This window comes from Oreochromis niloticus, linkage group LG2, assembly GCF_001858045.2.
Source record: "Oreochromis niloticus isolate F11D_XX linkage group LG2, O_niloticus_UMD_NMBU, whole genome shotgun sequence".
Lineage (NCBI taxonomy): Eukaryota > Metazoa > Chordata > Actinopteri > Cichliformes > Cichlidae > Oreochromis > Oreochromis niloticus.
Window position 1 is genome coordinate 19,399,437 of NC_031966.2, and position 24,784 is coordinate 19,424,220.

Here is a 24,784-nt window from a genome sequence, read left to right on the forward strand (position 1 = left end):
ATAAAAAACAAGAATAACTTGTTTATTTGTTTATTTGTTGTTTTGTTCTAATGCAAAAACTGGTTAATGAAAAATATGAATGGTGTAGTTACACATTATCAAGGTCTCAGTCAGTCCTTTAGATCTCCTAGGTAACAAGTGATTCAATCAGATGGCTGCTTGTGTGATCTTCACATGATAGGATAGCCTGTCCAGGGAGATAACAAAATAGGACCTCCACTGCAGGCATTGCTCCAGAGCGCCGGCCTTTGAGTTTGGAATTATGCTTTTCAAGGGTGTCCATATTTTAACACTCTAGCTATGGCCTGTGGTGAAATACACACTGGGTAGGCTACACACTGTAATTCAGATTCATATTTTGTACCGTCTTTTGGTAATTACAGTGCTGAGTATGGTAAGCACTAGCTTACTTGTTATGCTTTTGATTATATTACATTCTGCCCCATGACAGCTGTAATAGTCTCCAGCTTCCTGCAACCCTGAACTGGACAAGTGGAAGAAAATGGATGTCTGGCTGGCTGGATATATTGCAGTATACTGAAGCAATGGCTGGCCCAGTCTGCATGGATAAGCAGATGTGAGACACATTAGTTTTAATTCAGAGCTCCTTTATTTCCTTTGTCTCATTTTAAATGCAGATCACTTGGAGGTTATTGTGGTCCTTTCATTCATATATATCCATCTTCATCTTCAGATAGCTTGACTTTTATGCAGATTTCTCCCTGTACCACCTCAGATCAGCTCTCCCACCCATCTTACTTTATGGTTCATACAGTGTGAACTTTAAGACAGTTAAAAACAAAACAAAAACACATGTTTACTGGTTTATCTCATCTGTTGAAGCAGTTAAAAAAAGAAGAAAAAAGTCTAGAAATTAGTAAAATAATCTGGTCTTCTAATGCCACATTTCTATTCCAGATCTATTTTCTATTAATATTTCTATAATAAAAAATGAAACAATAAACATTTTAAAGATTACTTGGTATAATGTATTTGAAAGATAAAATATTAATAGAACTATGTTTATAACTCATTCATGTTTTGCTAATCAATCTCTGACCAGATGAAGCCAAACATGACTAAACATTTAAGTACAAGCCAGCTCCACTGAAAAGACATGGGCTACTTAGCCTTAATGGAACTTCTGATGGTTCTTTTAACACAACAAAGCTTTCACATATGGTGTTAATAATTATGTGGGATAACCCAGATCTGATCAAATTATCCACAACCTACGAGATGAAGTCTCTTTATATGACTGTTTGAATAATATGCACGTTTGTTTAAGCCGCCATTTTTATCTTTGGAAACACAAAAATTGCTTCTACATTTCAGCCTTTGTAAAGGGGTAAAAAAAAAAGACTTCATTAAGATGCACAGAAAACAAAAGCACTACTCCATTGTGCAATCCAATTAGTCTGTAGCTTACATGGCCCACTAATCAACACTCGTAATTAGCCATTTTATTTCAAGTCTTTGCTCTATCCTAGCTATCAAAAAGCCCTTTGATGTGACTCTCGAGCACCCTGTGTTTTAGATTTAGATTGCAAATGAAATGCTGGTGACCGCAAAGGGGTGGGGAGATGTTTCGGTGTTCTTGTGCTGAATGGACTATGGTTCAAAGGGAGACCCACAGGCCCTCTGCCTCATGGGATTATTAGATGTGCAATACAGCCTGAATGCTCACACTGGCCTCAAGTAGTGATGGCTGCGTCTCTATCATTCTGCTTCCCTCTCATTCACTGTCACTCACTAACACCTACAGTAAAACCCAACAAATCTGAAAAGAACAAAAAAGAAAGAAAGCAAGACACAGAATAGTCAATATGAAGCAGCCTTAAAAGTGCACTAAAACTCTGTTGGCATGGCAGAATATGTACATTTAATCAAAATTACAAATTTATAAGCAGCATTGTATAAAGGTTTGCAGAATCGTGTAATACATCACCTACTACACTAATACATGCATCAATTAACTGATAAATCAAGACACTAATTGCAGGCCTAACATAGTGGGTTATTTAAAAAATCCAATATAACATTCTTTTTAAAATGCACCTTGCAAATTTTTGATTTAGCCCAATTTTATGCTTGCCCAGTAGGAGGCAGAAAAGGAACAATACAAGCTGATAGACAACCCTTAAAAAGGTGTTTTGTATTAAATGTGCAGTTTTTTTTTTATTGCATTGGTTAGAGTGTGCTGCAAGCTAGCTAAAGCTTTGTTTTTCTTGCATTACTTCTATTCAGCTACCTCCCCTGAATTGTTATCAGTACAGCTATCCAAGGAACCACTTGTTATCAGCAAGTATCAGTAAGTATCAGTATACAGTGTAAGCAAGCATTGTCCAGTTGCCCAAAATTTGCTGCTGGAGAATTGTGTTTTCCTCTGTAGCCTGGCAGATACTCTTTCCTTCATTCTCCCTTTCTTAACTGTTCACTCATTGCATGCCTGGAAGCTCCTCAGCTTCAAATGACAGACACAACAGTGAAACAGTCAGGTATTTTTTTTTCTCAGAAATTGCCTAAAGAAAGAGTTAAAATTCCCAAACTGTCCAGGAACACAGGAAGCGCAGAATAATGCTTCATATATGAAAGTGTGGGTAATTGTTCTGGCAGTCTAAATATTTTCATTTTATTGTTTTGGTAGCATAAGACCTACAAAAGAGGGAATATTTGCACAGCCTTAGCATATTGTCTTATGAAGCTTTTATAGCTTTTTATAGCTCATGTGCTTACAGACTATATGCAAATATGTATAGGCTATATATAGCAAGAATACACTGAATTTGCTTTTCCCTGTAGACTATTTATTGAACGTAGTAACGCAATGAAAACATGTGTCTGTTGTTGTATTTTAACCCAGCAGGGAATAAATGCTCTCTTCAAAGCTCAGCATGACAGTGCTACATTTTCATTTTTAATATCATAGTTTATATTTTCTTTGCTTAATTCTTACTCCATTTTCAACATATTTAATTTACAATAATTTATATATTGAAAAAAACCTAACTAGTAGCACGATTGTAGAATACTCAGATAAATTATAAGTACCTCCAAGTGGTAATGCAGGACCAAGTAAAAGGACACTCCATGTCCACAAAAAGGAACGATATTTAAAAAATACAAGGTTTCACATATTTCTTTTCTGCTGGCAGCCATTTGCTTTTACTTCTGGTTAGAAGTTTAAAAGTCTAACTCATATCTTATTTTAGTAAAACTGAAAGCTTTGCTTGCCTTTCCTCTCAGGCCACACACACGTGTGTCAAGCAGACAAGATGAGCTTATGGTGAAGCAGAGGTAAGTCGAAGGAGTGTTACGAGAGTCTTGCGCTCTGGAATTTTCTCGTCTGTATTTATTATTAATGCGTGCACATAAAAAATGTATACAGTGTAAACTCATTTTTGATATTTGATATTAAAGAGGTTACAAAGAAAACTGGGGTCAGAGCGCCTTTCTTGCTTTTTCGGATTCAAATAATTTCATTTTAGCGTCTTAATCACAGTAATCTTGACATAATTCTGTCTAGTTTGTGAGAGCAACAACTAACAATTCCTACTTGTAACGTATAAAGTCACAATTGATCAGTAAATTCTCACCTCAGAGGAAACCCTGAGGAAAATTATGGCTAAACATCATTACACCTAATAACTGTACTAAATAAGGATCCACAAAAAAGATGTTATCTCATTAGAAAGGCTCAGAAATAATTATAGCCTCTTATTAACCGCCTAAAGGATGAATACAGGTGTGGCTGAATGTAGGAGCTTAATTAAAATACTCTTTAGGAATGGAGGCTGTATTTGACTTGTTTAATCGTCTGAAACTAAGAAACTTATATAATGTAAAGTGTCTTTTGAGTATGCACGAAGAATGTGGTTATGGTCTTTGTCCAGCACATAAACTAAACCACATGAAGACAAATGCATATAGGATAAAAAGGACGGTTGCAGTTGGAAACTGAAAAGAAAAATGTCTGCAAACAAATAGATGACAAACAGATTGAGATCGACCATCACAGCACTGCTCTCTAAAGGGACCTTTTCATTTTATTGCACAATATCAGTTGTCTCCGAAGCCCAAACAGTTTAGAAGTAATTACTAGTGTTTTCCCCAGAAGGTGATTACTTTGCCACACTTGGCAGCCATTGTCACCGGCCACGCACCACACTCATCAACCCTACAAAGGGGAGAAGTGCTCGATTGATGATGAGCCCTCTGTGGCTAGGGGAGAATTTAAAAGTACTTGTATGAGGCTCTTTCAGGAGATTAACTTGCAATAAGGGCTACCTGCCATGGACACATTCCCTGTATTCATGGTGCTGGCACAAAGACTTTTTAAGAGGGGCACAGCTGCATGAAAGCAATTGGTGAATGGGGATAATAGTCACAAAAGACAACAAACCTCAAGTGTAAAGAAATAAAGTGTTTTTTAAGATTGGGGGCTTCTATTCATTGCGCCACCATTCCTTCTTTTGACCACTGAGGATCCGGCCACTCCATCACCCAAAGCCTCAATCTAATTATTTTAGGACAAGACATGTTATGGTGGAAAGTGGCAAAGAGAAAGCACTCCGGACCAAAGTGCACTTTAATTCAATCACTCTATTTGACAGATTCCTCCTTCAAATGGACGTCACACACCAGTTGACTGGCACAATTGGGAGGCTCCTGGCAATGTCCTGGGCCCTTTTTGGCTCTGGCCAATAACAGAAATCTAACGCACTTGTGGACTGGTAAATGTAAAAGTAGATAGGTGTATATATCCTATTTACAAAAAGCAAACAAAACAACAACAACAACAAAAAACCCAAACCAAACAACTGTTCAGTGGTATGCAATTATTTATTTCTGTAAATTGTAGAAGTCTTCAAAGGCAGATTAGACCGCAGCCACAGGGGCCCAGATCTGATTCCATTCATTAAGTGAGAGAGTGGAAGAGAGAGAGACTGCATGTGTCCTTGCTTACTTAAATGTGAAAATTGCTCATGCCATTATTTCAGATAAGAAAGTGGGAACTGAATAGATTTGCTTTAATATAACAGACATGGGATACCACATACAGAGAGACGGAGGGGGGGGCCGGACTTCTTTGCTTTTGCTCACACAGTGGAAAGGCCCTGACAGGTGTGCTTTTGTATGCGTATGTCTATGTGAGGGTGAGGCAGATTGTGTGCGCGTGTGTGTGTGTGCGCACACGCACATGTGTCTGCACGTGCTTCGCCGATGTGAATAAACAGACATGAGGTGTGTGCGTGTTAGTGTGTGTCTGTGTTAAGCCTTTCCACGTTGCGCTGCCACTCCCTGTTGAAGAGAGGGGCCTTCTCACTTCATCTTGGTCTGGTCTTACAGCAGGCCAGAATTCAGTGCTGACCTCCAAGGCTCAGAATAACTGCTCCTGCAATGGAGAAAAAGAAGTAAAGTGTGAACATGTGTGCTGTGAAAAGCTGCTGTAGCTGATGGAGAAAATAATATTATTAAAGGAAGCACATTGACTAATTCGAACTATTACTTTGGCGATCGTTCGTCCGGATTTGTTCCAAACTGTGCAAGGAAAGTCGTCAAACCTGGCTTGGTCCTCGGCTGTTTGGTAAGAAAAATTTACTTTTTACTTTTACGTTTGGGATCGCTTAGGATTTTACGCCGTTGTTTTTTTTTTTTGACTCTGCAAACTGTAATAGAATTATAAGATAGATGTTTTTAAAATGTTGTGATGCCAGGTCTGGCATTGCCCGCCACCCTGACCCTCGACCATATGCCAGCTCTTGCCTCCTTAAAACTTAGGTGTGAAAAATGGTCAGCTCTTCAACTTTGAGGTCAGTGACATGGCCAGTGAGGTGAGGTGAATGACACTTAAAGGTCAGAGGTCATCTCAGCTAATTTAGCGATCAAGGATCAGCAATCAGAGAGCATTCCCAAAGTCAAATTTGGATAACACTTTTGTTGTAGATAATTATTGGGAATGTTGGGTAAAAGTAATATTTATGTTTGTTTTTTGTAAAATGTTTTGAATATAAATTTGCCAAGAAAAAAAAAGTTTCTGTATAAACCTAGTTCTTACTGCAGCTGGAAATTGACAAAGTTTTATATTTGACCACTAGATGTCAGGATTTGACTAGTTACAGTGCACTTACCCCCCCTCCCCCAACTCCCCTCCACCGGCACCTGAGGGGGAAACTTGTGAGTAGCCTACACATGGTGTGACAGCTTCCCCAGGAAGCTCGGGTGACATTTGCCTCACTTAATGACACAAGCTAATTAATCATTAGCTGTCCCAGAGGTATTGCTGTTAGAGAGGCTTTGTCGTGCCTCTCCCCAGTAGGGGGTCCCAGCCTCAACATGTTATGTATGCATAACTGCCTCAACCCACGCTACAACATCTTAATTCTCACCCGTTTAGCTAGTTTGACTGAACTACACTCGTTCTTTTTCAGCCCTTCATCTCAGCTATAGTATAATCTGCTGAGAGCTAGAACACCTTCATTTCCCAGAGTCGGTTTAATGTAAGATTGGGCTATGGGGCCTCTTTCCCTATGTAGGTTAGGGCTTGGCTCGTGTTCTAATTGTCAGGAGTAGTGAAGAGGAGAGATTTTATTGATGGTTGATTGAGCAGACAAGGGGATGGGGGGGGTTTAGATTTGCTGCATCAGTGGTTTTAACCACATCTCTTGATCAAGACCCAATGAACACTTTCACGTGTTCACAAATGAATCCAAGATTAGTGCAAGTACTATTGCCCTCGTTTAAATGATTGTCCTTCGTTGCCCTTGTTTTTTCTAGGCAGGTGATGGTAAAATATTTGCTTTATTCTATGTTGCTGTATGTAGTTAAAAATTAAATAGGGAAGCTCACTCTATACCTCAGTGCAAACTTAAACGCATATATACACCAAGCTCACAGAGCCATGTGGGTCGTGAGTAATTATCTCTCACGGGGTGAAACCTTATCTATATAGTCTGTGAGCCCAACAAGAATTTGAGAAAGGCTTTTGTGAAATATGGAGAAAATAAAATCTGCTCCCTGTACCTGTTAGTGCCCCCTGCATCATTACCACCCCCCCTACTGGGTCTCAGGCTGGTTTTGAGTAGTCCAAGCCTGTTCCGTCACGTAGTGGGGGCTGCAGGTGATGCACTCAGGCTCCCCCTTCATCCACCAGAGAGGTAGTGCGTATGTGCACAAGGCCATTGGGGGCACGCGCTGATGAGGGCCTGGGCTGCAGGAGGGCTTTGAAAAATGCTAGAGGTTTTGGGATGAGACTCAAGGTACCCTTGGGATACCATGATCTTTGACACCTCCTTGCTGACCCTTGTGCTTTGTTCTATGACCTGAGAATGGTGCCTACATGTGAAGATACAGGTTAGCTTCCGGCTAATCCAAAAGTTTGGACACGTATTTTAGTGATGAGTCACAAAAAAGTGCTGCAAATTTTAGCATTTGCATGCAGCATTTGCCTTTGTTTGCCTTCAATTGCTTTATTTACTATACAGATTGTTGACACTTTTTAAAACTTGAAGACGATGCCCTGTATTTAATTTATGCTGGCTTTAAAAAATTTTTTTTTCTATCAGTCCAGCACTTTAAGAGTTTTTTTCATGCTAATGTCAGTTTATTGATATGCAAAGGAGTATCGCATAGGGTTTTAATGCCCTTGCTTTTTCTAGGAGGCATTTAATATCACTTGGTTATACATAAGATATCTTATTTCCACACTAATCATGGGCAAGATTTCTTTCTGTTGTGAACAGCCATTGTAATTGGGCTGGTATAGAACCTGCACTAGCCCTTATTACGGTGCTAAAGTAAACTTGAGCTCTGATCCATAATGTGACAAAAAAAGGCTGTCAAAGAGGGTTAACTCATTAACTCTGGGCTAACTCATTTTACTAGTTAGGTTAGGTACATTTACATGCTATTATTGTCATCACACCATGTCACCTTTATGAGATACTACTTGATTTAATTGTAGCTGTTAAATTTAAAATTTGTTTGTGCATGACATCTAAGCCTTGACCTTGTGGATACAGACACCATAGTTTCTAGATTCCTCGCAGGAGCCTTTTAGACTTCCCACATGAAGAGATAACAAAAAGTTACTGTTCTCTGGCTATAGAAGTATTTGTGAAACCTTTAAGATGCAAAGATGGATCTGCTTCATGTTTGCCTTCGTCTCTGTCTTGGAAAACACCGGGGCGTGTCCCTCCTGTGGGAATGGCATCTCAAGCCTAAAGTGACTGCACCACCCTTTCCTCCACACCCATCACTGTTCACTGTCAGCATCACACATGCACATACCCACCTGCACTCTCGTGCGTGGGTGCACACACACACACACACACACATACACACATACATGCACACACATAAGGAGCAGTCTGTGCAAATGTACCTGACAGTGGCAGCATTTTTGCCCGGGAACATATTTAACAATGCACACTCGACACCAGTCCCATCTCAGCAGGAAGCCACAGGAAACAGATGAGGACTAGTCAGGTTGATCTGGAAAACTACAGTCTACCTATATTTGCCACGCACTGTGCTCACACTGGCAACCTCTGGGCTTATTAACAATGAATCAACATAATTTTCTGTAGAAAGGAGTCAGGCAGACTTGAAAGAGCCTATACTATGAAGATGAGGGCAGAGTGAAAAAGGGGAGGGAACTCGCTTGTCAGTCAGGGCAGTTTTCACCCCTCCCTGTTTGTAATGGGCGCAGCCCATCTTCCTGCATCTGTAAAGCTTGATGTGCACTGTTACTGTTTTCAAGACAGCAAATTCATCCTGAAACCTTTAAAATAACTGTTAATTATTTATTGTGCACCAAAGTGAAACAAACTTTTCTGTTTGCGCCTGTTCGCAGCTGAAGCTTCTTAGCCACAGCTCTTTCATAAGTATCAGGGGTGGGGCTAAGAATTGCATGTGATTCTTTATCTCCAGGAACCCCGCAATTACATCTGGCACAACTCTGCATGAAGTAATGCTTTATAAGCCTTTGTGCATCGCGGCTTTGAAGCGCTCCGGCCTTCTATAAGTTTGCTTTTTGTGCCCCCTCTGTTGTACACCCCACCCCACAATCTCCCCATCCCCCAGCTTGGGACAGAAGACAGAATGTGATGTGTCGTCTCCCTCTCCACACAAAGCAACAGTGCATTGGACACACCTTGGACAGCACAAAGGATGAAAAGCACGACGAGGCTTGGACACGCAAGACTACGCTGCCAAGCCCGATAAAGACGCTTCAAAAGTCGAGCAGTAAAGAGTGGCCTTCTTCTCTTCTGCTCTCTTCTTTTTTTTCTTCCCAAGGCCTTGCAACGAGAGAAAAAAACATAAGCGACCGAAAGGGAGGCTGTCTGAGTAAAAAGATATTTTGTCGGTGTTTTTACCTCCTTCTTACATGAGACCGAGGAATGTGATTCTGGGTAATGTTGTGTCTACAGCAAAGTAGACAGCCCAAATTTGCATGTAAACTCCTAGATTAACATTTGTATGTCTGCTTTTGGTATGAGCATGGGATTAACCAAAAACATCCCGGCTTTGAATCAGGCGGCCCATAAATAAACTGCGGCCCTATCTCCAATCCCCTTGTCTCATCAGTCATCCGCTCATAGCCTCGTGAAAATGAGGCCTGCCATTCAGACTCAAAATGGACTGGTCACATTTGGCCATTTTGCATTTTTTGCACAAAGTTTGGTCACATGTAAATATTTTCTTGTGCCCACCCATTAATTTACATTATGGACTGAATTATATTTTTGTACATGGAAAGTCATTTCTGTGTTTAATTTAAGACGAAACAATGGACAGTGCAGCTTTATATTTTTATTCTATATGTTTTTGTCCCCTTGTTAGTACACAAAATTATCGAGACATCATAAAACACGACTTTTCACCGGTAGCTCCCTCCTCCTTCGTCTTGCTTCAATCTCTCCCTCGCTCTCTTTCTCTCCTTCATTGCCTCATTGAAACAGATGGCGTTTTATGCTGGGCACAATCAAGACTATTCAGCGTCAGGCTGGGCAGCCCTCCCCACCTGCGTTCAGCCCAATCACAACCTAATGAACACACTGGGAGCAGTCTGTTCCAAATTACTCCCAGTTGGAGCCAAGGCCACAGGTAACCCCCCCGACAATCACACTTTTCCCCTTCCTCTCCACCTCACCTCCTTTGCAACAGTTACCTTGCCCACCCGCCCGAACTGATATTGGTTCCAGCATTTAGACCCCGACTCTTACCTTTTAATCAAATCAAGATTCATATCTGTGGGCTGTCAGCATTCCAACACAGCTCAGAGGCTACGTATGTCGCAACAAGCATATAAGTTACATGTGGGGAGATGTAGATTGACAGCTAACATGTTTATATGTTGGAGATGAATTGGTTCTATTTGATATATCTCTGAGAGCTGTTTTTCCAGATGTGTATAGTGATCTTTGCATCTACCATTAGCCTTCTCTCCCACCTGGGCATACAAGCACACGCATACACACTCTGCATATACACATATAAAGACGCATTCAAAGGCCTTTGTAAATGCTGTGATGTTAACCATAATAGATCTATATCAGCATATTTCTATCACTTCAAAGGGCCCAATTTATGCACTTTTTGGTTCAGATCACTTGGTCCATTATTTCAATTCAAGCAGTGTTTGCAGTATTCATAGGCTATATATGCTAATGTTTTATTCATGTAATTGGGTTGAACAAAAACAGAGAAAGTTACCTTTATTTTTAAAAGGCATCGTATTTTTGTATGAAACAGCTACCTGAATAACGTCTCATGTTAATACATGTCAGGGCAAGTAAGGGGCATTGGTAGGCAGTTGACACCAAAAGTGTGCTGAAGCCAAGATCCTCTGACATTCTGATACACATTCCAACATCCCAAGGGACAAAGGAATGAAACCAGGGAGCCTGCCTCGTCATGTCCCATCAGTTGCTATAGGACCTCAGAAACCCCAGGCCAACTACCAGCTGCCATGTGGGTGTCCATCACTGGGCTTGACAGGAGTGCTGCCCTGCTGGCTGCCCTTCTTCACTGTCCCTCTGGTCAATCTACACCTCAATTGGCCCTGCACTGGTGGGTGAAGCCTGCTCCTTCTGCTGCATGTCAAAAAGAGCCAGGATCCACAGAGGAAGTGCAAATATCCTCTAATGGCCTTGATCCAGATGGATGCATCCATGACAATAGGCCCCCGTGCCTGTGGTTTGGGTTTTTTGTCAGTGAGCAACACAGAGGCCACCACAATAACACAGCAAAATTATGCATGCAAGCCAAGTACCATTGACATGTTAAAGAGTACTGGCAGTTGCTATGATAATTAAGTTACCTCATTCCAAGGCAGAGAGCTCTTTTCTCTTAACATGTCTTTAAAGGCATTTTGTGGACATCAGGCAGGCTTTAAGACAATACATACAGAATGAGAAATAATGGATTCAGTAGCTCACCATTTCTCAGCTCATTTGCCTAACACAGGGCTATACATCTCGAAGTGAATGCTGCTTGATGGGATTGCCTTCAGAGGTGTGCTTTGTAGGTTTTACATTCTATTACTCAAGAGACTGACATATTCTATGAAGTCCATATGGACATCTTAAGGATAGGCAGAGTCTGAAATATTAAGATGGCTGATCTATTTCATGACAGTGACAAACAACGAATTCTCTTCGCTGGGACCTGTAGGCTTGAAGCATTGCTCACAAGTATGATATTACAGTCTGTAATGTCACACTTGCCATGAGTGAAGACTGACCCGTTTAAGCAAGCAATAACATCAATGGCAAACCCTCTGTTCACATTGCTTTTAACAGAGATGTTTGGTTACGTCAAGGGGTGTCTGATCTCCCTCTGCCTCCATAGGGTCTCACTGAGAGTGACCACTTTGTGTACAGCTGGGGTATGTTTGGCTAGTAAAGTAAAACCAGGAAGCCTTTGAAACCTAACCAAAGCCTCTTCAGGAAAAGGTTGGAAGTTCACTCTTATTTGGAGACTGCAAAGCTTTCTCCATGGACACACTGAGCTGGGTCAGGAACATCAGAAGCCAGGTTTCTCCCTACATCAACGCAGCTGCACACTGCAACTTAAAGTCAGTGAAAATATCTGTGCCTAGGTGTTATTTGACTGACTTGGACATGTTTCCTTTATTATATTTTCGCCAACACATCAAGAACAGGTCGTCACAATTATTTTTAATGTCTAGTTCAATTAAAGCAGATGTCTCGTGTGTAGGGCTTGTATGCACTGCCACGTTCTTTCTATTTTTGCTAAATGGTGAAAATCTGACATAGCAGACAGGCGCTGAGTGAAAAGATTTCAAAATGCGACTCTAGCACTTTCAAGGCAGGTCCTCTGTGTTAACAAGATGGTAGTTAATGGTTCTGCTTTTATGGTGGTGGTCGCATGTATAATTAAGCTGCTGTTGTATTTGTCATAAAAACCACCGGGGTGCAGGAAATGTTGCAGGAGCCATTTTTACTTTGAGCAGTGGAAAATTAAAACCGTCAAACCTCACAATGTTGTTTTGACATCATTCCAATGTTTATGGATTTTCCTGTGTGTGGTTGAGGTTTTCGTATTAAAAACACTTAAGTGCCTCACCTTGTGTTTGTTGGGGGAACAAAGGTTGCAATGTTTGCACAATGCAGATTGTCCCTTCTGGGAGGTCTTGCCTCTGGTGCTACTTGTTGAGAAACATGTGGCATGTCTGCCATTAATGAATGTCTCACTGTTACCTGCTTTGTTCCTGAATCATACAGTTCATGTAACAATATTTTTATCCATTATGATGGCATAACTATTTAATACTCCATTGTAGTGGAGGATTTGTGCCACTCGCGTGCCATGGGTATAACACCAGGCCAGCTTTTCGAAACGAGAGGAAAATCCCATTGAAACAGGTGTTGCCAAGCCACACTGATGACCTCTTAGCCTACATGTCACCATATCCCCAGAGCAGTTTGGTGTTTGCGTAGAAATGGCATGAACAGTGATCTCTAAGTATTTTTTTTCTGTGGAAGAAGCAGTTTCTGGAAACAAACATGCAGACTGTGCAATTTTCTCAAAACAAACACACAGAAAGGGCAAATTTTCTAAGCTGTGCTTCATTTCTTCATTTTGTCGACAAGCGAAACAGTATTAAGAATTAGTTACTTACAAGGATTACTGAAATTTAAGGTGACAGCTCGTTGGCAGATTTTCATGCACTACAGACGCTTGATAAGCCTTATGTTTGATTAACCTGCATGGCCCCAGTGATATCTATGGAGATGAGTTTGGGTGTCATGGCCCTGATGTCACCTCCACAGCAAAAGCTCCCTGCCATGCTTATGACTCTGTATCTATGCTAATATGGGGATCAGCAGGGTAGAAAGCTCATCTGACTCGTGCTTTTGCCTTATCTTATCATCCTCCTTGCCCTGCTCCTTTCTGCACTGCTTCGCTATGTAAAAAAAGTTTAGCCTCTTCTTACTCATCTTTCTTCCTCGATCTCTCACGTTCACATCTTCTCGCCTTTTCCTCTATTTCACATGTCTATTTCTCATCTTTGCTTTGGCCGTGTCAACTTCTGTAATGCTTTATTGAATTATCAACCAGTCATACCTAATGTTATGCACTGGACATGACAGTGAATTTCTGACTTACTCAGATCTATGTAGTTTATTTCAGATCAAACAGACTTTGTTAGCTCCTTGGCGAAAGCATAATTGGTACGAGTCATCGAATGAAACAGTCCAATCAAAAGAGCATCTAAAAAAGTTATCTCACGTAGGTTTGTGATCAAGAATGGGTCAGTCCAGACAACAAATCCTGTCTGACTGAACTAACACCCCCGCTTTGCCCCTCTTAGCCTCTTTGTCTCTATCACGCCCTGCCTCCCTGGCATGATTATTTCTTATCATGTATTTATTTGTTTAATCCACCCCTTCCCCCACAACACTTGGCGGCCCCATGCACGAGCTGCCTGTCTGGCAGCAAGGCCCCCACATCCCCCACCTCCTCCTACTTTTCCTATCCACTCCCCATGCCATCTCCACCCAGCCCCAGCCCCAGCCCCAGCCCAGCCACAATGGCTGGATGTTGCTTCCAGAGCCTCAGTGCTTCATTCAGGGGGAAGAGACCCCCACCTCCTCATTTCATCTTTACATCCCTCCCACTTGCATGTGGCCACCACTAGCCAGCCTCTATGCACACTATAAATAATGGATGCATTAACATGCATGAATATCTTTTTAGAAGGGGGGTGGGAGTGCCTTAATTCATTATTAATCCCCTTCAAGGCAAAATGGGCCGCAGCTCCAGTAGAACTAGGCCCCTGCTAAACCCTGCTTTTTGGGACTTCACTTGTCTATGCTGTATTCCTCTTTTTTTCCAGAATTGGCTACTAACTCCACCCACCCATGTCTACATAACCCCCTCTTTTTCAAAGCTCCTCCTTCTGTCCCCTCAATCTCTGCTAAAACACATCTGGATAGTGGGTAATCTTTAATGCTTTTGTGGATTTGGAGGGGGGGTTAAATTGTGATCCTAGGCCGATCATCCCAAAACACAGCCTGGTTAAGTGTCACTTGGTTGATTTGGGAAAAGTCAGACACCACTGCTATGCCAGATGGTCTATTTTTTTTTTCATTTTCAAATTTTCCATAGCAGGGAAAGGGGATGTAGGTAGTTCTGGCTTTGAAGTTACCACTCGTGCCATTTGGTTCAAGAGCAGATTTAGCAATGGGAGAACGGAAGTAAGAGCGGGGGGTGTAAGGTGGAGGGGATAGAAGGGAAGGATGGGCTGATAGCAAACACTGGTACAAACCTGGTTAGAGAGCGTTACGTCACATATGTGGGTGGTTGGTGGGGAATTATGTTATTTTAAAACTTGGAACACTACATTAGGTATTTAGGACATTAGATCAAATACATGGGTTAGAGTTTAAGAGCATGTGTTTCAAGGAGATAAATTACTATACAGTGAATTAACAAAGGCATGTTGGGTTGACTGTATGTGTTAGCACGCTCATGTGGATTTATTAACAAGATAGAAAATGTGCATATTTTTTAGTGTATCGGTGTGATTCATAGTGCACACCCCTCTTCCACCACACACCCCTCTTCCACCACTAGGTCGCACTGCCTGCTTCGCTGCCTCTTTCCTGCCTGCCACAGTCCTCTGACTGATCCAACCAATCGCACACAGACAACAGAACCACATGAGCACGTCATCCTATCGCAAAATACTACACTAAACACATGCATTTATATTTGGGCACAGGCTCAGTGCACTCACACAGTCCTACACATACTGGATATGTGCCCACCTTACTCACCACATTGATACAATGTACATAATCCTGTTTGTTTGAATCGCCATGGCATATAAATATAACAAATCCAAACAACAAAGTCAAACACATCTTCATTATTCCAGTATTTGTAATACATAAATATGTATTTTTTCCCAGAATATTGGTACAGTAGCCTATAGAAAAATGGATTAAAATTTAAAAGCACATTCAATTTTTTAGGATTTTATAAAGGAGTTGGAGTGTGCCAGGACTTTTTGTCAGGCCAAAGTTAGAAAAGCGATATGGAGTTAAACATTTTTGACAAGCTGTAGTTGTGACTGGGACAGTAAAACTTCATGCTTAACAAATACTTGCCTGAGGGTTCAGGTTCTGAGATAGACACTGGCGTAAACATCCAGACAGACTATTTGTTGTTGAATAAAATAAATAATAATTTGGGTTTTGGAAAGTTTCACTCACAGGCTGTTGGATCTGCTGTCGTTTGCTCCTCTTTGCTCCCGTCTCTCAGTCTGGATAGTGGCAGCAGGGGCTGTTTTGTTGACACATACAGGACCTGGTCTCAAGAATTTTCTCAGCTGAATGTTTGGATCTCAGGTTCTCGGCACGAGGCTGGGGACAGGTTGTGAGCTTTAGGCACCACGCTGTTACTCTGAACTTTGCTCAACCCCTTGAATTCCTTTTCCTGAGCAGGAAATTGAAATACATTGAAGTATTGGCACGTTGATGCCCATCTATCACTGGGGCCTACAAGGGGATTGGGGTAAAAGGAGACCCTGTGTAGATCAGAAATGGGCCTCGGTTCAAAGGTAAAGAAAAGAGACCTGGGTGTGGAAAGAACGAAGACCAGCTTCTGCCACATCACACTGACTAATCACAGACCACTATAGGTACTTATATTAAAATGTGCACCCTCATTATTATTCTTCCAAGCTGTCTTAAAGCATTGCTGGATTTAAATATTAAATATAGAAATGTGAAACAAAAGTCGTAGTCTGTCAGCTACCTCCTTTTAAGACAAACTAAAAAAAGGCAAAACTGTATTTAGCTGTCTGAGCTTTGCTTATTCAATTGGATGATATTATTTTAACAACAGGTGTCCCACAAACTGGTGCATACTGTAGCTTTCGCAGTCCTTTATATCCTGAAACATTTTCTTACCAGCTGCGTTGTATAGCATTTGTCAAAAAGTGATGATGCCGCCTTCATTGCATAATCGTGGCCGTAAATGCGCACAGCGTACCAGGAAATGAACCTTGCCGGCGCATCACAGGGGGGTAGGATGATGTGGATGTAGCTGGTTATATAAAACTATAGGGCACAGTTGGAATGAGCCAGATGGGATGATAGTTGTCATTTTAAGAGTAACGAGCTTGTTGTCGGCTTTGGGAGATGTCGCTACTGCATGACCTTGTGAACTTGTCTGCTGCGTGACCTCAAAAAATGGCTCCCCGAGCACCCCTTCACATCCCTGGGTTTATTTGCACAGGCAGTTGCCCAAGCAGGAAGTGACATCAACGGGTCCAAAGTAAAAATATGTCGCAGGACGGGCTGTCTAGGATGTCCAGGACCGGTGTTTGTAAGAGAGGATGCCTCGCACCGGCTCCACAGAGAGTGATGCTTACTGAGGGATGCAGGAGAGCGCCACACAGGCGAGACAGACACCGGAGGCTGAGTGAGTCGCCTGCTGACTGAGTGCTTTATGCCGTCACTTTCATTCATGCAAGTTCAGATATGGTGCCATACTTTGCCCCTGTCTAAAGCCGGTGACGCAGCGCATAACAGGCGATAAGACTTCACTGTGTGTTGAATTAAGGGATTTTGTCGGTGTCGCTCCTTTGAGAGCAGGGTTGAGATGTGTACCGCGATAGAAGAGGGAAAAAAACCTCTGTTATGAATTCAAGTGGAGGAGAGCAGTGAAATCCGTGCGAGGCTTTCGGTGCGCTTTTGCAAATTTTGATACACTAAACTGTGCAGATTGTTAAAAAAATGACTGACAGCGTTAAAAGTAATAAAAACAAGCGGCACATATTAAGTTTAACAAGTTGGACGCGTAGCACATAGCTTTTCAAGCGGCTTCTCAACACATAAATGGCGTCTATTTTTATCCGTCCAGCGTGTGTGTATGTCGTCCTCACCAGGGAGGCTCTGACAGACCCTGCCGTGCGTCCAGACTGAAAGTACTGCAGTCACGTGGTGTCTGCTATTATCCAGCCTCGCGTCAGGTACAGCCTGCTGTTGTTTCGAAACAGTTTCCGAGATTATATCCCTCCAGTTGAAGATGGGGAAGATATGCTTGGAAGTTGAGAAAAGTAAATTGTAGGGAAAAATTAAAATAACGCGTTATTTGTATTTTCTTCCCTTCAGTTAGTAACAATTTAAAGCTTTAATATGTTAAAATTTAATATTCCCAGGGAAAATCCAAATCCCTTCAGACAAACAGACTAACAAATAAAAAATGAACACCAGAAAGCTCACATTACTACGCTTCATAACTTAGTTTTGATAAAATAAAATAAAGCTAATAAAGTGCAAGCTTCTTGCGTCATACCTGTACAGATCTCAGCATCTCAGCCTGACAAGCCGTGTTGTGGTCATAGCTTATCTACAAGTGCCGATTATTTATTATGTTATGCAGACACAAATTTAAATGTAATAAATTTATTATTATTACTTTTACTGCTCCTGCCAGGTAAAAGTTCATGCTGCTAGATGTTATCTACATATTGTACATTTTGGCATTATATATATCATTCATGCTTCAGCTGTATTAGTCTTATGATTAAGACACTAAATCAAAATAGACCTTAACCACACGTGTGCATTTTAAAATAATTTATGAACTGCACAGTGGTGCTGCTATTTCATACATTGGACACTTGTGTGCAGTAGCATCTGAGATTACTGCTGTATATAACTCACACTGCTGTTGCCTGCCTGTCTGGAGTGATAGCTTCATTATTCATGGTTGCGTGTAGACAGCAGTGCTTAATCTCTGGCTTGAATGGGGCAGCCTGTTACTCTGGAAATAAATGCCTTTGCGTGGTCAGCCTTATCTGGAACACGTTGAGGAATAGAGAGGCACCAAATAACAGGGAGGACTGCTGTGCTGAGCCTCAGGGTGGCAACAGCAGCTAAAAACCCTACCCTACTGTGGCATTTGGGGGCGATTTGAGGCCAGTGGTAATTAGCCAGGCTGGACCTAGGAGCACGGCCATATATTCTCAGTGGTGAAAAGGTCTGGGCAGGGGGTCTATTGGCGTTCGACAGGTGCAGCGGGAGGAAGGCGTCAGGATTTTAGGCAATGAAAACCAGAGATGAGGCCAAATGACAGCATCTTTTGGCTTCTAGGGTCACACGCTCTCACCAAGAGCATCTTCCTTCCATGACACTGAATATTTGTAGATGTGTGTGCATTAGCGCATGCATCTTTGTATGTGTTCAGACTGCATGTGTGTGTGCATGAGATGGTTACTGGTGTGCGACACTGGGGTGGGGAGGTCAGTGGGTCATGTTTTGAGTTGCAGTAATCATCTGTCTCACTTTATCTGGCTCACACTTTCACAAAAAAGATCACTTCTTGTTTAATCACACTTGTGTCCACTAGTATTATACAGCAGTCCCTGTGAAGGTTGGATCGTTTGGCTCTTATAATAGTGGTTTAAGAAAAAACAAACAGTTTATGGCTGTTTTGTTATGTTTTGATGCCAAGAGGGTGACTAAGTTGAGGAATAATCTGGAATCTATCTCTACTGTTAGTGAGACACACAACTCATTGTACTGGCTGTTAGAGGGAGGAAAAGCAGTGGTGCTGACCATGCTATGTTTTTTCTTGCTTCCTGGCTGTTCTGCTTGAACTCAATAATCCTGGTTACAGCCATTACAAATCCTGCTGTCTTGACTTGAGACCCCAGACAGGAGACAGGCTCTGCAACTTGGTTTCATTTAGCATTCCTCTGGGCTTTACGGGCAGGTGTTTGACATTACTGGCAGGATATTTATTGGAAACTTTAAAGGCAACTTTTTTGCTTACCTCTCAATTAGGCACAGACACACATGCGCACACACACACACATGCAGACACACACACACATACAATGTGTACTGTAGGTGCAAGCAAATAGACAAGGGCACTGACATGCTTTAACACATAAGGGGATGATCCATATGGAACATTCTGAGATTGACAGTATGGATGATTTGCAGAACGTGTTATCACTTCTTTCTCCAGCTCTGTCGAACACTTTTTGCCTTTTAAAGCACACATCAACACCATGCAATCCACCCATGACCCATGACCATCACTATCTCTCTACATGCAGCCCCTCTCCCCTTCACCCATTATGTCAAGTCAGTCTATGGAGTGGGGTAGAAATAGAGTTGGTGGGAAGATGGCATGTGTGGCCAATAATTACCGGAGCTTAGCAAGGCCAGTGGCTGTGATGTGCAATTCTCAAATCAAGGTGCAGCCTGAAGACTCAGCCGGTGCCGCTGCTGCCCTCTGCTACTTGATTGCTGGCAGCTGGTTGAGCCATGTCAAGTGGCAGGCAAGGAAATGTGAAATCCCAGATAAAGCACAGAGCCCTAAAAAGCCATGAAGCTCAAGTAATGAGAAGAGTGATGGGGTTTGGGGTTTGGGCATGCTTAGCAGGCAGGCAGGAGCCAATGCTAACGCTTTCAACCTCTTCCTCTTCTTGGTATGTCTGTATGTGAGAAAAAGAGGAGGGGTGAAGGTGTTTGTATATTTGACTTTCCTAATCCTGGATTTAGGAGGATCCACCAAACTTCAACAATGCAGAACTGGTGGGTAGGTCAGCACAGTTCTAGATATACCCAACCTAAATCCTTCTAGGTCATCCTCAGACATAAATCATGTACCTACAGTACATTCTGCCTATGCTTTCATTTTTCCCAGGGCCAGTTTCTGTAAAAATCAAGTTGAAAATCCCCGTAAAGTCCCCCTCTCAAGATCTGCAGAATCATTTCTGATATTAATGGCAACCTGATTTGGAACAATTGTACCAGTTAAACGCATTCCTAGTTTTGTGGAGGCCATTATTCCTGGTTTTTAATCACCCCTTCAGTTTTTATAACCTCCCCAAGCCTTGTGCGGGGTTGAGGGGACCATATGTGGGCAGAGAACAGGGGCCTGTATGTATGAAACAGATAAAAATCAAATTTCACACTGAAGTGGAAGATAAAAGTGAAATTCTAATTAAACCTACTTTTTTAATATTAAAATTCTTTCAAGGCTAAAACACAGATTAGTGAAAACTCAAACAATCCTGCAAATGTGAACACTGCTGCTTATAGGATCACATTAGCTAAGCTGTAGAGTTTTAGTATGTATGATTATATGCTTGTAATCATTTGTTTTTCTAATTTTACACATTTTTTCCTCTTTTGTCAGTATTGTAAACAAACAAGAGGAATAAATGTGGTATTTGAAAACCATTGAAACCATTCTCTAAGCAACTTCATTTTATGCACTTAAAAGTTTAACAATAAATCCTCATTGTTTCTTTGATTGACTTGATTTACCAAAAAACATTTTGGAGTCAAATTTGGTTTCTGCTTGATTTAATTTGTCAATATTTTGTTATGTGTGTGTATATGTGTATATGTGTGTGTGCTAATATGTGTGTGCATGTGAGGGGGGAAATATTTATCCCTTTAAAAAGTGCAAACACTTGCATTTATTTGTCTTTTTGTAATTTATGCAGTGTTTCTGACACATTTTTATCTATTAAGATAATTACAGTTACAATTCTTAATAAAATATCGGCAAATTAAATAAATTAGAAACCAAGTGTGTGTCTTGTGTTGTGGAATAATACACAGTATTGCAGTAGTTGTTTTAGGCATATGTTATTTGGAAGTCCAGACGTGGAACACTGCTGCCAGTGTTCACTATAATGATATAGCGTGAAACCCAATGCAGTGGCTCACTTTGGGCAATTATAGCTTCACAATGTTTGTTAGTATAGCAGAAATTTAATTTGGGGATTTAGGGTTGTTGACAAAACAAATAGCTGCAAGCGACCATGGCATCATTGCTGGATATAGTGAACTCGGTGAGGTCAAGTGCTCATTTTTTCACGTGCTTGTTCATAATGAGCACTTGACAACATACCACATGCATAAATTGTGGTAAAAAGTAAGACTTCCACCACCCGGGTGTATGAACTTTGGACCTTTGGATCCCCAGATGACTTCCTGACTGCCCCACTGGGGAAACATATTTTTTCCACCCACCACCTCAAAAGTTGGGAAAGTGATGTTCTGTAAAACTGGGATGTTTTTGGCCATATAAATAAATAATCCAGTCATTTTGCTGGTTAAATTAGGTAAAATTGTTGTGTTATTTAAAATATTCAACATCTAGTCACCAAAAATGTCTGTCAGTTTTAGTAGATATGGATGAGGGCTTGTGGCGCAGTGTGTTAACTGATTTCGCACATTTCTTTAAAATATAGAGTCAGATTTTTGAATAGACTGAAGATCGCAGTCTGTCAAACTCACAAATCAGATTTGCAGAATGTATGAGTGAGTTATTTGATTTTTAAAGTGACATTTAGGCTTTTGGATTTAGTTTAATATTGTACTAAGCTGTTTTAATCCATCACTGCCACATGTTATGCATCAGTGGAATTTAGCAAATTGAATTTTGTCAGTATCCATGGAGCCAGTTATGCAAGACAAACTTTTAAAGACTGTGGTGCCCTCTTGTGAAGTACAATGCACTTTGGTTAGTAAGCTCAGTGAGCCAGGAATTCTTAAATATGTGATTTGAATTAGAAGTCCATATCTTAAAGCATTTATGATGTAAAAAAGGCAGAAGCTGAATGAAATGTTGAAATTTCCTAAATATATATAAAATCAAGATATTAAGCAAATAGGCTGAAAAAAGAAAATATAAAATAGCTGCAACATTAATCACATTGAATGCAGAAGATGAAAACAAATTAATTAAGCCAATCAATTTTCAGCATCAGACTTTGGTTCAATTTAAACTGACACACGCACAAATTATATTTGAAAAATCTAATGAACCCTCTATACAACAGAGGGCCGGAGAGGGAAAAGACCTGAACTGGAATGTGGGACAGAATAGAGCTCGGTGTCTTCCGACTTATATTCATCCCTTCTCCCACCTGTTTCTAGGTCTGCACAGCTGGTGTAATTTGTTACTGAGTTATTGTTCTTCATGATTTCTAAGCTTAGCTTAATGTTTAGTTTATTTAATGCAGCTAGTCTTTAGCCTCTAGGTTTCACAGTATTTGATAAAATGTGTGAAGTCTTGTCTTGCTGATGGTTTAGTTATAGTTCACGAAACACCTGGCTGCTCAGACACCAAATAGACTCATTCCACTGCAGTAGGTGACACGCTGTCACGCCTGGCTTGATGGCATAATTTACCCAAGTCACAGTCATGCATGCTGTTTAGCCAGGAGGGCATGGGGTGGTTCATAGAGAGTCTTATTGCTTGTTTACCCTGCGCTTCATGGCCCCCCGCCAGCAGCTACAGCAATTATCACCTTGGAGGAATGTAGGACTCTCGTGTTAAATACTCTTTGACCCCCCTGTTGGAGGAGGGCAGGGGGTGGCTGCTCCTCCCAGTGGACATCAGGGGGTGAAGGCTGTTGGTGATACAGTCAGTGGGTGCAGGTTTGAGTACAGTGTGTGTATGTATTTGTAGCGGTGCAGGAGACACAAGAGGTCTCCTTCCTCAAACACATGTGCTTGCAACTCCCAATAGTGTAAACAAGATTTGGGTGGTGTGTTTACAAAGTAAATTAGTTTCTACAGATCTCTATTTCACTTAAAAAACATAGAAGGTGGTCTTGGAGCATATAGGTTTTATTTAGGACAGAGGGTTATCCAGGGGCAACTGTTACATTTCACCTTCAAGCTGAAGTCCATTATGTTAAAACAAATACTGCAACTTTTTGTCTCATGACTAGTAAATTAGCCCAACCACAATCACAATTTTACAAGCAACTGTAGTGCACTGTTAAAAGTGGCTTTTAATGCACATCTGTGTAAGAGAAAGTGCGAGGAAAAACTAGATCGCGGAGGGTGTCTAGACATGAGAGTTGTATAATATATGATGCTCTTTGCTCTAGAAGGGAATTCCATTTGAACATATGACATGTTTAGGCACAGGAATGTAGCCAGACACACATCTTTCTTCCTCTTCCATCTTTCTGTGGCCCATATCAAATGTCTTTATGAGTGCGAAGAAAATACTCGGGAATCGCATGTGCTGTAGGGAGTGAAGATACCATGGAAATCAATTGTGTATGGAATCACTATTTTCTGACCATGATTGATGCTTTGAGCTTATGCATTTTTATCTTCACTTTTACAGGCTCTGTATCATGGCCGTCTGCTTAAAGGGATGCTGTCTGCTATCCAGTTATGGCTGAGGTAAGAAAACAATATATTGTGAGTAGTGCTCTCTCTGCTTTAGATGACAGTGCTGACATAGTATCAGCATAGTTTCTTGTGTGATATATTGCTGAAGGTACAGTGTTGGTGTTGTAATCGCTTCAAAGTCAGCACAGTAAGCGAGCATCTTCCTGAAATGTCTCGCTAATTTTGACCTCAGTTACCCCGAGACCAGCAACTGCGCTCTGTCCTGACTAGTCTGCGTTAAGCTGTGCATTGATTAACCCCTCCTTGAAGGCAGCCACCCTTAAAAAGCGAGGGCCTTTACACGTTGTGACAAACCAAAGTATCCCCGCAGTGTCATCAGATCACTTCGCCACTTTCAATTAGCGATCATCTTTTGCCACATACTGGTAGGGCAGAAGTGCTCTGTTGGGCCAGATGAGCAGCTCAGTCCTGTCCCAAAGGTCCAAAGCTCTTATAATTTATTCATGCATGCATGCACAGGCAGACAAAACAAAACACACCCATCCTGTAGCAGGACAAACAGCTGCCAGCTAGAAGAGAGTGTAGCAGAGTTAGGGTGGGTTAAGGTGCGGAAAGCAGAGGCCGTCGTAAGCAGCACGCACTCTTACTACACAAAGCACAATCAGCACATCATCTGCACTTACTTGTCAGGAGTTAAACTTCTTCGTGTTGTCATGGCAACATACTTTACTCTGCCACAGGGGATGTTCTTCTCTATTTCAAATTGGACTGTAACGTTGGAGTTGGTTAAAGGGAAGGCGGGCGGCAGGGAGCACTTCACTGTACACAGACATAGATTTCTTTGAAGATTAGGACTATGGTGTACTGAACTTGATAAAATGTTTTGATCTTGATTTGCATGGTAATGAATCTGATGATATATATGCATGCTTTTTGCTTTGTTTTTTTTTATGTGGAGCCTTTAACCTTCAGACATTATTGTGTTGTTTGTATTAGCCTCATTTCAACAATAATTGCAGCATTTGCCGGGTTTCTTTTTTTATCTTATTTGTGCTGGGCCAGCCCTAGCCAGTAGCCTGGTTGTAAGCAAGCTCCTCTCGCTTTGCAGACTTCTGCTTCCC

The 24,784-nt window shown here is 41.4% G+C and overlaps 2 long non-coding RNA genes across 5 annotated transcripts in view; one reads left to right on the top strand and one right to left on the bottom strand.

The window, feature by feature from the left end:
* Window positions 1–4,833: 4,833 nt before the first annotated feature.
* Window positions 4,834–16,580, bottom strand: LOC102078791 (uncharacterized). Its single transcript, XR_001224403.3, has 3 exons — window positions 16,446–16,580; window positions 15,747–15,969; window positions 4,834–5,395 (listed from the first exon to the last, which is right to left on the bottom strand). It is a non-coding gene; the product is annotated as an uncharacterized LOC102078791 (long non-coding RNA).
* LOC102078719 (uncharacterized) overlaps window positions 5,431–24,784 on the top strand; it is an 81,016-nt gene continuing 61,662 nt past the window's right edge. For 3 of the 4 annotated variants that reach the window (XR_003222003.1, XR_002063801.2, XR_003222005.1), the window contains exons 1-2: window positions 16,825–16,959; window positions 23,656–23,714. This is a non-coding gene — a long non-coding RNA (uncharacterized LOC102078719). Of the gene's footprint in view, window positions 5,588–16,824; window positions 16,960–23,655; window positions 23,715–24,784 lie in introns of those variants that run through there. The other variant, XR_003222007.1, reaches the window with a different exon arrangement.